At 35.7% G+C, this 13,128-nt stretch overlaps 1 pseudogene across 1 annotated transcript; it reads right to left on the bottom strand.

Moving 5' to 3' along the window:
* Positions 1-4,893: 4,893 nt before the first annotated feature.
* On the bottom strand, positions 4,894-6,425 carry LOC145008956 (delta(12) fatty acid desaturase FAD2 pseudogene; annotated as a pseudogene). The gene is made up of 2 exons (XR_013663704.1): positions 6,380-6,425; positions 4,894-6,234 (listed from the first exon to the last, which is right to left on the bottom strand). The product of XR_013663704.1 is annotated as a delta(12) fatty acid desaturase FAD2 pseudogene (transcript).
* Positions 6,426-13,128: the final 6,703 nt, after the last annotated feature.

The following is a 13,128-nucleotide window of genomic DNA, read 5'->3' as shown; positions in this document are numbered from 1 at the left end:
ATGGATTATAACTGATTCACTATGACCGGTTCAACCAGAAATTTTCAATAACCGGCCGGTTCTCCCCAGCATAGAATTCAACATAAAACTGGCACTTATTAAACCGCTCACCCGGTCGGTTCCCGGTTCGACTGGCCGGTTCGAACCGGTTTTTAAAACCTTTCCTAGCACGCCTCTACAGTTGAAATTCTTTATCGAGTTCATCTGGGGCGTGACTTTTAATCATTCAACATCTGTTTGATCATATTTGTGTTCTTTACTTACCTGTTACTATCTAATCGATCTTTTAGGTTTTTAATCCCAACAATTGGTATCAGAGCAGGAGATTGTGTAATCTATACGCATCACTTATTTTTGTTGAGCTACTAGGGTTTCCACTGAAATAGGATCTTGTTTAGTCGTCTTTATTGGTTTTCTGACGACTTACTATGATCTTTATATTACTCTATTATTTGTTTAGTTTGCACATCTGATTCGTAACAGGTTACAAAGATCTCGATAAAATGCAACACGACGACTCAAGTATTAACTCCTTGAATATCTCAAGCAGTATTGGATCAACTACAAGGATCCCAATACTCTTCCCTCATGAGTATGAAGTTTGGGTGCTCCATTTTGAAGACTACATTCTTGTTTCAGAAGATAATGGTTATCTAATATGGGAAGCCATTAATCTAGGCCCTTTTGTTCACACAGAGACCAAAAGAACAATCAAAACTCAAAAAGAATGCAACCAACTACTTCTTTATGTGAAAGATGTGCCTCAAGATGAGAAAGAGAAACTTATTAGAAACATTAAAGCGATGAGGATCATCAGATTGCTTTGAAGGCATACACGTTTTGTTTGGTTAGTTCATGTGATACTGCGAAAGCCATCTGGGAAAAGCTCAAGGAATATTACTCCACTGATGCAAATCTTCAGCATTCGACTCAAACACTTTTGTCTTCGGAGTTTTGGGCTTTTGCACAAAAGCCAGGAGAAAATCTCAATCAGACTTTCAATCGCTACAACCATCTTCTCAGCAGGATGACCAAACATGCTATTGGACGAGAAGTGATAGAGCAAAAGGTTACCTTCATGAATGGACTTAGGTATGAATGGATGGAAATTGTTTCTACATTCAAGGCACACGAGCAGTTTAAAAGTTACTCTTTGGCTAAGTTGGTTGGAATTCTTAAGTCACATGAAAGTGAAGTGTTGAAGGAAGCGAAAGTTGTTTCTGCTATGGAGTCTCTAGCTCTTGTTGCGAAAGGAAAGACCGTGGTAGAAGATGAATCTGAATATGATAACTCTGAATGTGATCTTACAAATAAGGAATATGCCTTGATGATTTCGAATCCCAGCCGGTTCGCAATGAAGAAATTTCCTTTGAACAAAATTTGAAATTAGCAAGGAAGTTATAGCTCGGACAAGGTGAAGGAAGAAAGTAAAAATGTTTCTCAAAAGGAAGAAGAGAAAATGAGAAAAAGGTCGTTGGTGACTCTAGCTATGATTGCAACTATTGTCATGACAAAAACCATCTGGCGAAGGATTACATGCTGAGGAAGTTGAATGAGAGAAAAGAAGGAGAAGATGATGAGATGTACCACTTGAGAAAGTTAGAGGAAATCAAGAAGAAGAAAACTATTGATAACTTTATGCCTGTTTTGATTGTGCAGGAAAATGTTGTTGAAGATGAGTTTGGAGGAGTCGAACTATTGTCAACAAACTCAGAGGATGATGAGGTTCGCAAGCCCACACATGGAAGGGGATTCGTTGCGAAGGAAGAGAGTTCTCAGTTCGCCATCAGGTGTTTGATGGTGACAAATGAAGGGTCACAAACGCAAAAGAGTGACACTGGAAGTGGAAGAGGAGATGACAACTGTTTCGCAACACGACCAGTTCCAGAGCAGATCAATGTGTGAGAATAACTGATTAACAAGGTAAATTCCATTCTTGAATCTCTAAATATATCTGCTTCTAAATATGAAACCGAATTAAACAATCTAAAATTCACTTTTTCATGCATTAGTGATAGTTTACAACAACACGGTTAACCAACTCTAATTTAACCAATCAATTGAGCAGGGTGTCATCAAAAAGCGATGAGAGGCGAATGTGGATTGAGAAGATCGAGTTGGAATTGTCTAAGTCTAGGGATCATTTAATTTACTTGCAATGTGACAATTTAAAGCTTTTAAAACAATGTAATATTTTCAGTTTGATTGCTAAAAGGTTTTACTTTAATATTACTCAGTTGCAACTTGATTGTGGAATTGGTGAGAAAATTCATAAGATGATCTTACCATTTCTTGAATTAAAGGAAGATGAAATAGATGCCGAGTGTTACAATTATGAATCCATAGTTTCGTCAGAAGAAACTTCTGATGCATACATGGTTGGACTAGAACGAATTGAATCATAGATTATATCCAAAGACCACAAAAACATGTTGAAACAAGTTTTGGATGAAAATGATAAGAAGCGAATCAAATCTAATACTGTTCTGAAATTCGACTCATTGAGTGCCAAATTGAGTTCAGAAAATAAAATAAATGTTGAAAGTACCTCTGAATTCGATGAGGATAGTGATATGAGCGGAATTTCAGTGGAGGACGAAGTGGATTACTTAGAGTTCGTTAAAAACGAACCTCAACCAGTGAAAGATTTGATTTCTGAAAATTCAGTTGAATTCGCACGTATTTCTCAAAATAAATCAAAAACATTAAAAGCGAAAGCAATTGTTTTTCCTAAAGTTCAAGTTGTACCCAATCAAGTGTTTGCCATTGGAGGACTAGAAAAAAATCAAATTATCAAACAAACATCCATCATTAATGAAGACAACAACGATGGGTGTGATGAATTCTTTTGGTCTACACCAATTGATAATGCACACGAAACGAAAGGTTTATCTAAAAGAACCTCTTGGAGAGTACAACAATGATATAATAAGCATAAACATCAAAGAAAATTATGAAATATGGAGAAAGTACATACCCATAACCACATCTAGTGTTGTGCAAGCCTCCTCGGCTGACAGCTGGAAAGCTTGACTCGTTACAACTAGCGCATCTGCCTTGCCCTAGCAGCCGTCGATAATCCTTAATGTTGCTGGAGCATGTGTTGCAACCGTTCCTCCAACCAAACTCGGGAAATTGGCTTTCTTGTGGCACCTAGGATTGCAACAGAAGCAAATCAGATCAGAAACCTAGATGGTGGGGCAATCCCTACTAAAGTGACTGGTATTGTCGTACTTATAGCAGACAGACCCACCCATGCTATAAACTCCATCATGCGCCTTATCGCCTTTGCCACAGCTGTTCCGGCCCTACCGGCCTCTTGATCACAAATCAACAACATTGGGCTTCTTACTTAAGCCCTCTGATACATGTTTCTGAACATGCTTCCTCTTGCTCATAGTCTCTAGATCAAGCCTAAGCGATCATATCATCCAATGTCTTGCAGCTAGACATACTCACAAACTCCTAAATCTCATCCTTCACCATATCATGATATTGAGCCTTCTTTATTTCCTCGCATGCCAAATACCGAGGAACCAAAAAAGCCCTCTCACGGAACATGGCGGTGATATCTGCTACGGTCCGGTAGTTTGGTGAAAGTCATGAAACTCCCTCGTCAGCTGTTGAACTGTAATCACGGGCACAAACTCAACCTTGAATCTTGTAGCAAAATCATCCCAATACATCGTCTCAACTTCCTCACCTCCCACAGCATAATCTACCTCCTCCCACCAATCATGAGATCTGTCCTTTAGAAGATATGATACAAATTTGACATTAAACCACTCGAGGCAGAAGCTAGTTTGGAAGGCAAGCTCAATATCCGCCAACCACCATTTCCTAGAAATGGGGTCCTTCATTCCGCAACACTCAAGAGCCTCACTGGCACAAAACTCTCGGAACGTCAGAGAGCGTGAACCCACCATAGCTCCCACCTCAGTACTAAACTAGTCGTTTGAAAATAAGATCAATGAAGCAAAATCAAAATTCACACACAAATGGAATTAACTTCTGGGCAAAGTCATGACCAGAAACAAGAAAAAGAAGTAATAAATGTCTTGGCAGGACTAAATCTTGGAGAAGACACATTAACACTGAAACAAAGAATATACGTATCATATTTATAAAAGGTTGATGGTAATTTGGAAATCTTTCAACAGAAACATCTTTTGGGTTATTGAAAACCTCCTTCCTATTGAAAATTGAAAGAGACTTATGATAATAAGTATTTATTAGATAAATTTAATTCATTCATATCAAATACTAAACTATAGCATTTTTTCTTTGGGTCTAAAGTCTAGATGTCTAGTCCTTTTAAGGAACGTTTGATTTATAATTATATATGTTATCATTGTTGTTTTACTTGCTTGTCATTATAGGAAGCATTAATCATAAAATAGATTATTCCATGCCATTATCAGATTACCAGATGATGTAATTTATTCATTACACGTTAAGGCCTAAGGGCATAGGCGGATATAGGTGGTTCCATGGGTAGCCCGGGATGCCCTTCAAAAAAAATTTAGTAATGTAATTTTTTTCGAATTTTTTTTTCAGTAGTGTAATTTTTTTCGGAAAGTTTTTGGGGATACCCCTTTACTCCCCTTTACTTTGATATTGGATCCACAACTGCCTAAGGGTCTTTTTTCCGACTTGTCTTGAGCATTTGAATCGTCAGAACGGACCATGTTGGTTTTCTAAAATGGAAATCCACAACTTACTATTACTGGGATCAAGAATGACATATGAATGTTTATGTTCATTCTTCTCTTTTAAAAATGATAAAGAAGATGGCAAGAAATAGACCTAGCTAAGAAACAGTAAGGTTTATGACAGGTTGAGTTTGGCATAGTAGATAAATGATTTTCTTCATCAACTCTTACTATCAGAAACTAGAAGTGAAGAGCCATTTAAGCAAATAATTACAGGATGTAGTAACAAATTATTCATCTTATTATATATAATCTAAAGTCTTTAGATGCATCAAAACGAACACAAATCTAAAATTACTAAGCAATAGGCTTCAACTTCTTATTTGGAAAATACAATTGTACAATCTCCCGTGATTAAAACTTATTGTCAAACCAGAAGACACCTTTGGCCACTTCATTATCATCTGATTTAACATATACGCATTCTTTTGCTTCTCTGTATAAGGCTTTCAGAATCGGTGTGTCATCAAACCTGTAATAATCTTTCAATATGGGCTTGATTGCTTTCGTGGCTTCCATTGCATGATAATGAGGTATTTTAGGGAACAAATGATGGGTGACGTGGGTATTAGTGATGTTGTGGCCAGTTATGTTCAAGATCCCATAATCTCTATCGACTGTTGATAGAGCTCCCCTCAGCCAATCCCATTCCGTCGAATCATAATGGGGCAACGAAGAGTGCGTGTGATGCAAGAATGTAACACAAATAAGTGAAGTGTTGACAATGAGCAGTGGCACGCCATACGTACAGAACACCCATGTGAGCCCCTTGGTCATTACTAGATTATAGAGGAGGTAAGCGACAATCATGACCCCGACATCAGAAACAATGATCTGAGTGCGTTCACTTTTCGAGTAAATAGGGCTTTTTGGGTAAAAGTGGCATGCAAACCTATCGTAGTTCCTGCCACCATAGTTGAACATTAGGTACAGAGGCCAGCCTAGGGTGTGGATGAACAAGATATAAAGGACTCGACCAGGTGGGTTGTTTAGGCAGATAACTAATGAAGGGAGATTAGATTTTAGTTTAGGGACGAAGACTTCCTCACGTTCAAGTGAAGCGGTGTTGGAATGGTGGCGGCGGTGACTGTGTTTCCAAGAGAAATAAGGGACAAGGAGAGCAGAATGTAGCAGAAACCCAACGGTGTCATCGACCCATTGGTAGTTACTGAAGGCATGGTGGCCACATTCATGTGCTATGACCCAAACACCACCGAGGACAGAGGATTGAAAGAACCAGTAAACAGGCCATGCGAGACAGGAGAGGTTGTGGGGGAGGAGGTGGATGTAACGAGAGGCGAGGTAGTACAAGATGAAGGAAATAGTTAGGTCGTTTAAAAGGTAACTGAAAGAGCGAAGGATTGAGCGATTAAAACAATGAGGTGGGATTGCTTTCTTGAGATCCCGAATTGTGAATGGAGGTTTTTTGTAAGGGGCTCGTTGGAGGGGTTCCCCATCGTAATTTTTGCTTCCTTTTGATGGTTTTGACATTTGCCCACCTGTGACCATGTTCTACAGTGACCTGCATTAAGAAAAATGGTGCATATAATAGTCATGCAATCTGATTTACGTTCCAATTCGTGTATCTACTTCATATATATCATTGCTGATATAAAGTTTCGTACAGTTTTATATGAATTACGAAGATCATTGGAGAAGGGAAGCACCTGACTAAGTCTTCGAGCGGTCTTCCTCTCTTTGTGTAAAAGATTCTCTAAATCTGTGATTAATTTCATTGGAGAAAGCAAGGTATTTATAATAGAGAGAGTTGGGTAGTTAGTGTGGTAAGCGAAGTAGGGCTATTGGATGTCAAGTTTTCCGTAATTACATGCTTGCATGAATGGCTACCATCTAGTTTTAGCGTTTTAACCAGTAGGGTTAGTTGGCGAGTGGATTAGACACGTGGTTTAATTAATTGAGCACTCCAAATAATACCCTTTGGTAGAGTATTCTAGACATTTATAATCTTGGAAATTTTTCTAAAAAGTTCTAAAGTTTTGGTTATTTTACGTTCTCAAATTAATTTTTTTTTTCTTTTTACAAAAAAAGAAAAAAACAAAATATCGACTAAGATAATCATTTTGACCGTTTTAACCTACTAAAGAGATAATTGCTAACATGACATTGCAACTCACAATACGTCAGCTTCTTTTGCATTATTTAAAAAATACATACTGAAATATAAACGTGGTAGTGAGACAAACTCGAAACCTCAAGTTTGAGGGGTCACACCAATAACACTAATTTGATTCTTTACTTGCTGAACACACACTTTTATATATATATATATATATATATATATATATATATATATATATATATATATATATATATATATATATATATATATATATATATATATATATATATATATATATATATATATATATATATATATATATATATATATATATATTCTCACCTTAAAAACATTAAGACCGGAGGGTGTGGGAGGGACTCTTCCCTCACTTTTGGTGGGTTATACCTCTCTTTCCCTCACTTTCCTTTCCTTCATCAAAAAACCAAGGAATGGGTGGGAAGCCTTCCCTCACTTTTTTTTTTTAAAAAAAAAAAATATATATATTTCATACATATATTATGCTCATTTTGTAGGGAATTAAAAACCATGAATTTTGATATATTTTTTATATTTTTATAATAAGTATATAATTTTATAAATATTAAAAAATATAAAAAGAAAAAAAAATAATTGGCCAATGAGAAGAGGAGAGAGAGTGCGGCACCCTCTCCCCCACCGCTTTTCCCGCACTCCATTCCCTCACCCACGGAGTGGTGTTCAAGAGGGGAGGGAAGCTTCCCTCACCCTACTCCGTCCGGCCCAAGAAATGAGAATAGGTAGGCTAAAACTCGGGTTTGTGGCCACCTGGGCTACTTCACTTTTATCTATTTTCTTTTCCTTTAAAAATAGATATAGTCTTTTATTTTCTAAACATTATTATTATTATTATTATTACTATTATTATTATTATTATTATTATTATTATATAATAAAATAAATTTCATGTTCCTTTAGGACCCGTTTGGTGAAGAGAACACAATGTGACATAACAAAACTACAACTTTTAAGAGGGTGTTTAACCTATCTAGAACTGGAACAAAGTAAAAGTTTGACCAAGTCCAATAGGATAATTCACTGAAAAAATAATCTCACCTAAAAAAGTAGAACTCAACAGAACCCGTACTCTTCTTTTCTCAGTCTGACGAAAATAACTCTAGAATTGGTCTCACCTTGCGTTTCTGACTTTCTCATTATCTACCATTGTTATGAAATCATCCTCTTTTTCAATATCATCGTCTTCCTATATCAATTGCACACAAAATTTGATTTTTTCATAATACGAATTACTGATTTTTTTCAATATCATCGTCTTCAATCTCATCTCTGTCTTCCAGGATTTCTCATCTACGCATTTGACTGTATCATCCCAGGCACAAGTTTTTTCGTTAAACTTCATCTCTTTAGTTACCTGATTGACTTCGATTTTTCTTCTATATTTCTTGATTTCTTGATAATCACATTCATCTTGATCTGCTCTTTAGTTATCGATTGATTTCTTGATAATCAGTTAACCGAGCTCTCAAATTATATACATACGACTTCCTGTTTAAGATGTATAGTTTCCTAATTTCTTGACAAATGATTATACAATTTCTCTTTTTTCATTCCCTTATAATTAAATATGAACAGTTTTGATTTAAAAAAAGATTATTTTCCTCTGTTGCTACTCATGTTATCAATCCGAGTAATCTCCATGCAAATGGAATTGTATAATATGTACCAAGGATCACAAGGTAAATTTTAGATGAAAATTCCCCTGAATCTTTTACCTCAATTGAAGACAAGATTGTCATATTCAGACTTGATGAACTCCTACAGAGGATTAATTTCAAATCTCCTGCCAAATTCATATTTTAGTTACTAAGTTTTAGACGGAAATACGCCTAAATATATGTAGTTGTGTCACACCCCAAAACCAAGAACAGCGGAAACGTTCTGGGGCGGAGGACGTCATGTACAGTATCACAACAATTGCAAAGTAGTAAACAAGCAACAACATCATCCATTATATTATAAGTAAAGTTTTAATACATGTGTGTTCTTTCATTGTAGTAAGACACCAAAAATATACAATCAAAATAAAAGACGAGATTTGTCTGTTCCGTCTTCTCAAAACCTGGCCTCCGTACCTCTCTACTGATGACCTGAGAATACAAGTTATTTTGAAAGTGAGTATCAGCTTTAAAGCTGGTGAATTCATAAGTATATAAGTGTCATTGCCTTGTTTGTGAAAAGTGGTTATGAAGGCCTTATGGATCGCTAATTGAAAATGTTGATGTAAGTATGAAAAACCCTAGAAAATCCCTTATTTCCTATCAGTTTGAGATGTAGTCTTCTACCAAGACCCGAATGTTTTGTTTGTAAAATGATAGTTTTCCTTTAATTGTTTTAGTACTAAAGTACTTAGTCTAACTCATCGTTTATGTGAAAGTATCACAAAATAAAGTAAACAGGAAAATGTACTACTGTAAGTGTTGTCACTGGGTACTAGGACTAACACAGCATATGTAACTGTTATCCCGAGGTACTAGGGTCAACACGACCTATATAACCTAATGAACATCCGAAGATTGTCCAATTGTCCTCTGTAGCAGCAGCAGGGGGGAGGAAGGGTTAGTCCCTGTAAAGGTACTCCTAGTATAAGTAATAACCGTAGGCATCCGTAGATGTTCATTACCCACTGTTGCTAACAGATGGGTTCCGGAATGGTTAGTCCCGTCCATATATCCCGAGGTACTGGGGATAGAGTCCTATTCTAGATATCCCGAGGTACTGGGGATATGCAGGATAATTTACACAGAAGGTACTAATAAATTATCCTCGCAATTCATGATACAAATATTCAAATAAGTATACATAGGTAAAGGTATCAACGTAAAGGTACTCAGGTAATGTGTTCATGTATCATGTAAACATATGTAAAGGTACTCATGTATCAGGTAAGGTACTAGTAAAGACTCATGAATGAACTGACTCTTGTATGATTCCTTGTAATAGGTATAATGTTTTGTTATCTTCCAATTATCCCTATGATAATTTACTGTAATCTAAATAGTTGATCATGTAGGTTTACACACTCTTACTACTCAAGGGTGTAGGAAACTAAATGAAAGATGCAAACTATAACATCAATACATATATAATAATATAAGTGTATATGCATAGTTTAGTTCAAGAATGTAAAATGGTTTTGTAAGACATCTTATGTGTTTTGAACAATGATTAACAATAACCTGAGGTCATTTTAATATACATTTCAAAGGTAAAACTTTTGATAACAATGTGTTTTTAAGATTTAAAACCATTTTATGCATCACATTTTGTAGTATGTGAAATCTGTTAAATGACAAACAAAGTTATAAAATACATATCAATAATTTAATAACCTGTTTGTTTCTACTTGTATCCCCCCCCCCCTTTAAAGCATTTAAAATCATTTAAAACATTGATTAGGGGTATGAACTTACTTGAAGGTTTGAAGATAGCGAGATGGAAAACCGGGCAGAGTTTCGTCTCAGGAAACGGATTTTTCTCGGGATCCTCGGGAATCTCGGTAGTAAAATCGACCTTCGGAACTTGAGTAAAATTATCAGGGCTTCGGGGTAGTGCGAGCACGGAAAACGAGGAAAAACGCAAGAAAAGTGAGAGAGAATGAGCCATTTTTCCGGGAACCCTCGCATCCTATTTATAGGAGGCTGGAACCGCCTCCGTACGCGGGGCGTACGCGTACGTCACGCATGACTGAGTCCTCGACTGCCTCACACTTCGGATGGGACAGGGGGGGTAGGCTCGCATAGGGGCGACGTGGACGATCCGAGGCCGTGGCCTCGAGTACGCTGGGCGTACTCGTGTACGCGGGGCGTACGTGCGTGACTCAGACTTCGGATAATACCGAAGTTTTCAATAAAAATTATATATAAATTATTTATCAAACTTCAAAAATTCATATCTCCTTCATACGAACTCCGTTTTTGACGTTCTTTATATCCCCGCGAAGGTGAGACTACGATCTACAACTTTCGTTTAGATTCCGTCGGCAAATTCCGAATTTATTTTTATTATTTATTTATTAAAATGACGTGATTAAGGAATTTCTTTAAAAATTCATAACTTCTTTATCTGACGTCGGTTTTTGCCAGACTTTTTACCGTTGAACAACCATCGTCGAGACCTTCGATTCTCGTTTAGGTCATTCCGGCCAAAAGTCGCTCGATCTCTGCTTTGAGTTTTCAGTTGACTGTTGCTAAACCGAATTTGGAAAAATCTTAACTTCAATATACGAAGTCGGGTTTGGGCATTCTTTTTACGCACGATTCCGGTTTAATGATATAAAACATAGTAGGTAGTTAAATAGAAACTTTTTGGACATTTTATTACCAACGTTTATTTTGATTAACTCAAAAAATGGTTACAATACTTGACCTATTAGGCCATTACAAAGAGTTGAAATATCAGGTTGTCACAAGTTGCCACTGAGTTTTCGGTACCCGTTAGTTGACTCTAGCAACCTGAACAAGATTTTGTAGCTTTCTGATCCTCCTTCCTTCCTAAATTTTTAGATACTAAATTTTAGACGAAAATGCTCCTGTATCTTTGTAGTTGCCACTGAGTTTTTAGTACCTATTACTTGACAAGATTTTGTAGCTTTCTTGTGTATAAAAAGATCATCCTTGACCTCCTTTCTAAATGATTAAAATAAAAACATGAAAAGAAAAAACAGAAATAATTTTATATTGTAAACAATAAAAAATAATGCATTATACACCTCAAGTATTGAATATAATCATTTATGAAGGTTTAACACTTGTATATCCAATGATAAAAAGAATAGCTTTTACCTCATTCGCAAGAATTTATATTGTAAACATTATAATCTCCAAGAACTTCATTTTTGTCCATCATTCAAAGTTTATCTTCATGTGAGTATTTAGGGGACTAGACATCATTTGTAAATTTTATAATTTGGTCCATTTTGGATGAAATTGCCATTAAGAATTTGTTCCTGCAAAGTTTTTTATAGTTTTTATAGAGATGCTTGTTCGTTCTTGGGAGGATAAAATCAGCAAATTGTTGCTGCCAGTTTTGGTACCTGTCAAGTTTTGTTGTTGACTTATTCAATTGTTAAGCTGCTCTAGTTTATTGTTGAGTAGTTAATTTTTTTTACAATCTTTGTCTCTCAAACATGTTTGTTTAAAAACAAAATATTTTTTTACATGATTTTTTTTAGTTATAAATTGTAGATATGGATCGTAATCATTTGCTTATATTTATGAAACTATTGGAGAATTATATTCAGTTGTTGATGTGCCTATCTACAATTAGACTTTGGTTAATTGAATGCGAGGAAAAAGAAGCTCAAAGGAGAGCTTTAAGTCAAAGTACATTATAGAATTGATTAGACACAATTTCAAAAAATTTCATAGAAATACAACATATCACACGCGAAACTGATGAAAATTGTATAAATGAGTTACGTATGGATAGAAATGCATTTGCACATTTATGCGAGTTACTACACACTCGTGGTGGATTATTAGACTATGGTTTAATCACCATTGAGGAGCAAGTTGCTACATTCCTAAACATATTAGCACAACACACAAAAAACAGATGTATTCAAGTTAGATTCTATCGGTCGGGGGAAACGATAAGTCAGTATGTTCATTGAGTTTTGGGTGCATTAATGTGTATACAAAGATATATTATTTGTCAACCTAACGGCTGTTGCAAATGATTGTACGGATAATTGTTGGAAGTGGTTCTAGGTAACGATTATAAAATTATTATGATACATTACAAATTAATATAAGGTTTTAACTAATAGTTAATATAAGGTTTTAACTAACAATGAGTAAATTATTTATTTATAAGGTTGTTTAGGAGCCATTGATGGAACTTATATTGAACTTAATGTCCTTGACTTGGATAAACCAAGGTACCAAACAAGAAAGGGTAATATAGCAATGAATGTGTTAGGTGTCTGTAATCGTGACATGAATTTTGTCTATGTCTTAGCTGGTTTGGAAGGTTCGGCTACTGATAGAAGGGTTTTGTGGGATGAAATTACTAGACATAATTGATTGAAGATTCCAGTTGGTAAGCTAATACACTAATTACTAAATATTGAAAGTAAATATAGTTATATATTCATACCTATTATTTTATTTATTATAGGTAACTATTATTTGGCTGATGGATGATATATCAATGGTGAAGGTTTTTTTGCCACCATAAAGAGGTACTAGGCATCATTTACGGGAATAAGAAAGTAGTACACATGCACCTACAAACAAGGAAGAATACTTTAACATGAAACACTTACAAGCGAGGAATGTT

Source organism: Lactuca saligna, chromosome 8 (genome assembly GCF_052625555.1).
Source record: "Lactuca saligna cultivar CGN05327 chromosome 8, ASM5262555v1, whole genome shotgun sequence".
NCBI classification, from domain to species: Eukaryota; Viridiplantae; Streptophyta; class Magnoliopsida; order Asterales; family Asteraceae; genus Lactuca; species Lactuca saligna.
This window is presented reverse-complemented; position numbering and strand designations above follow the sequence as displayed.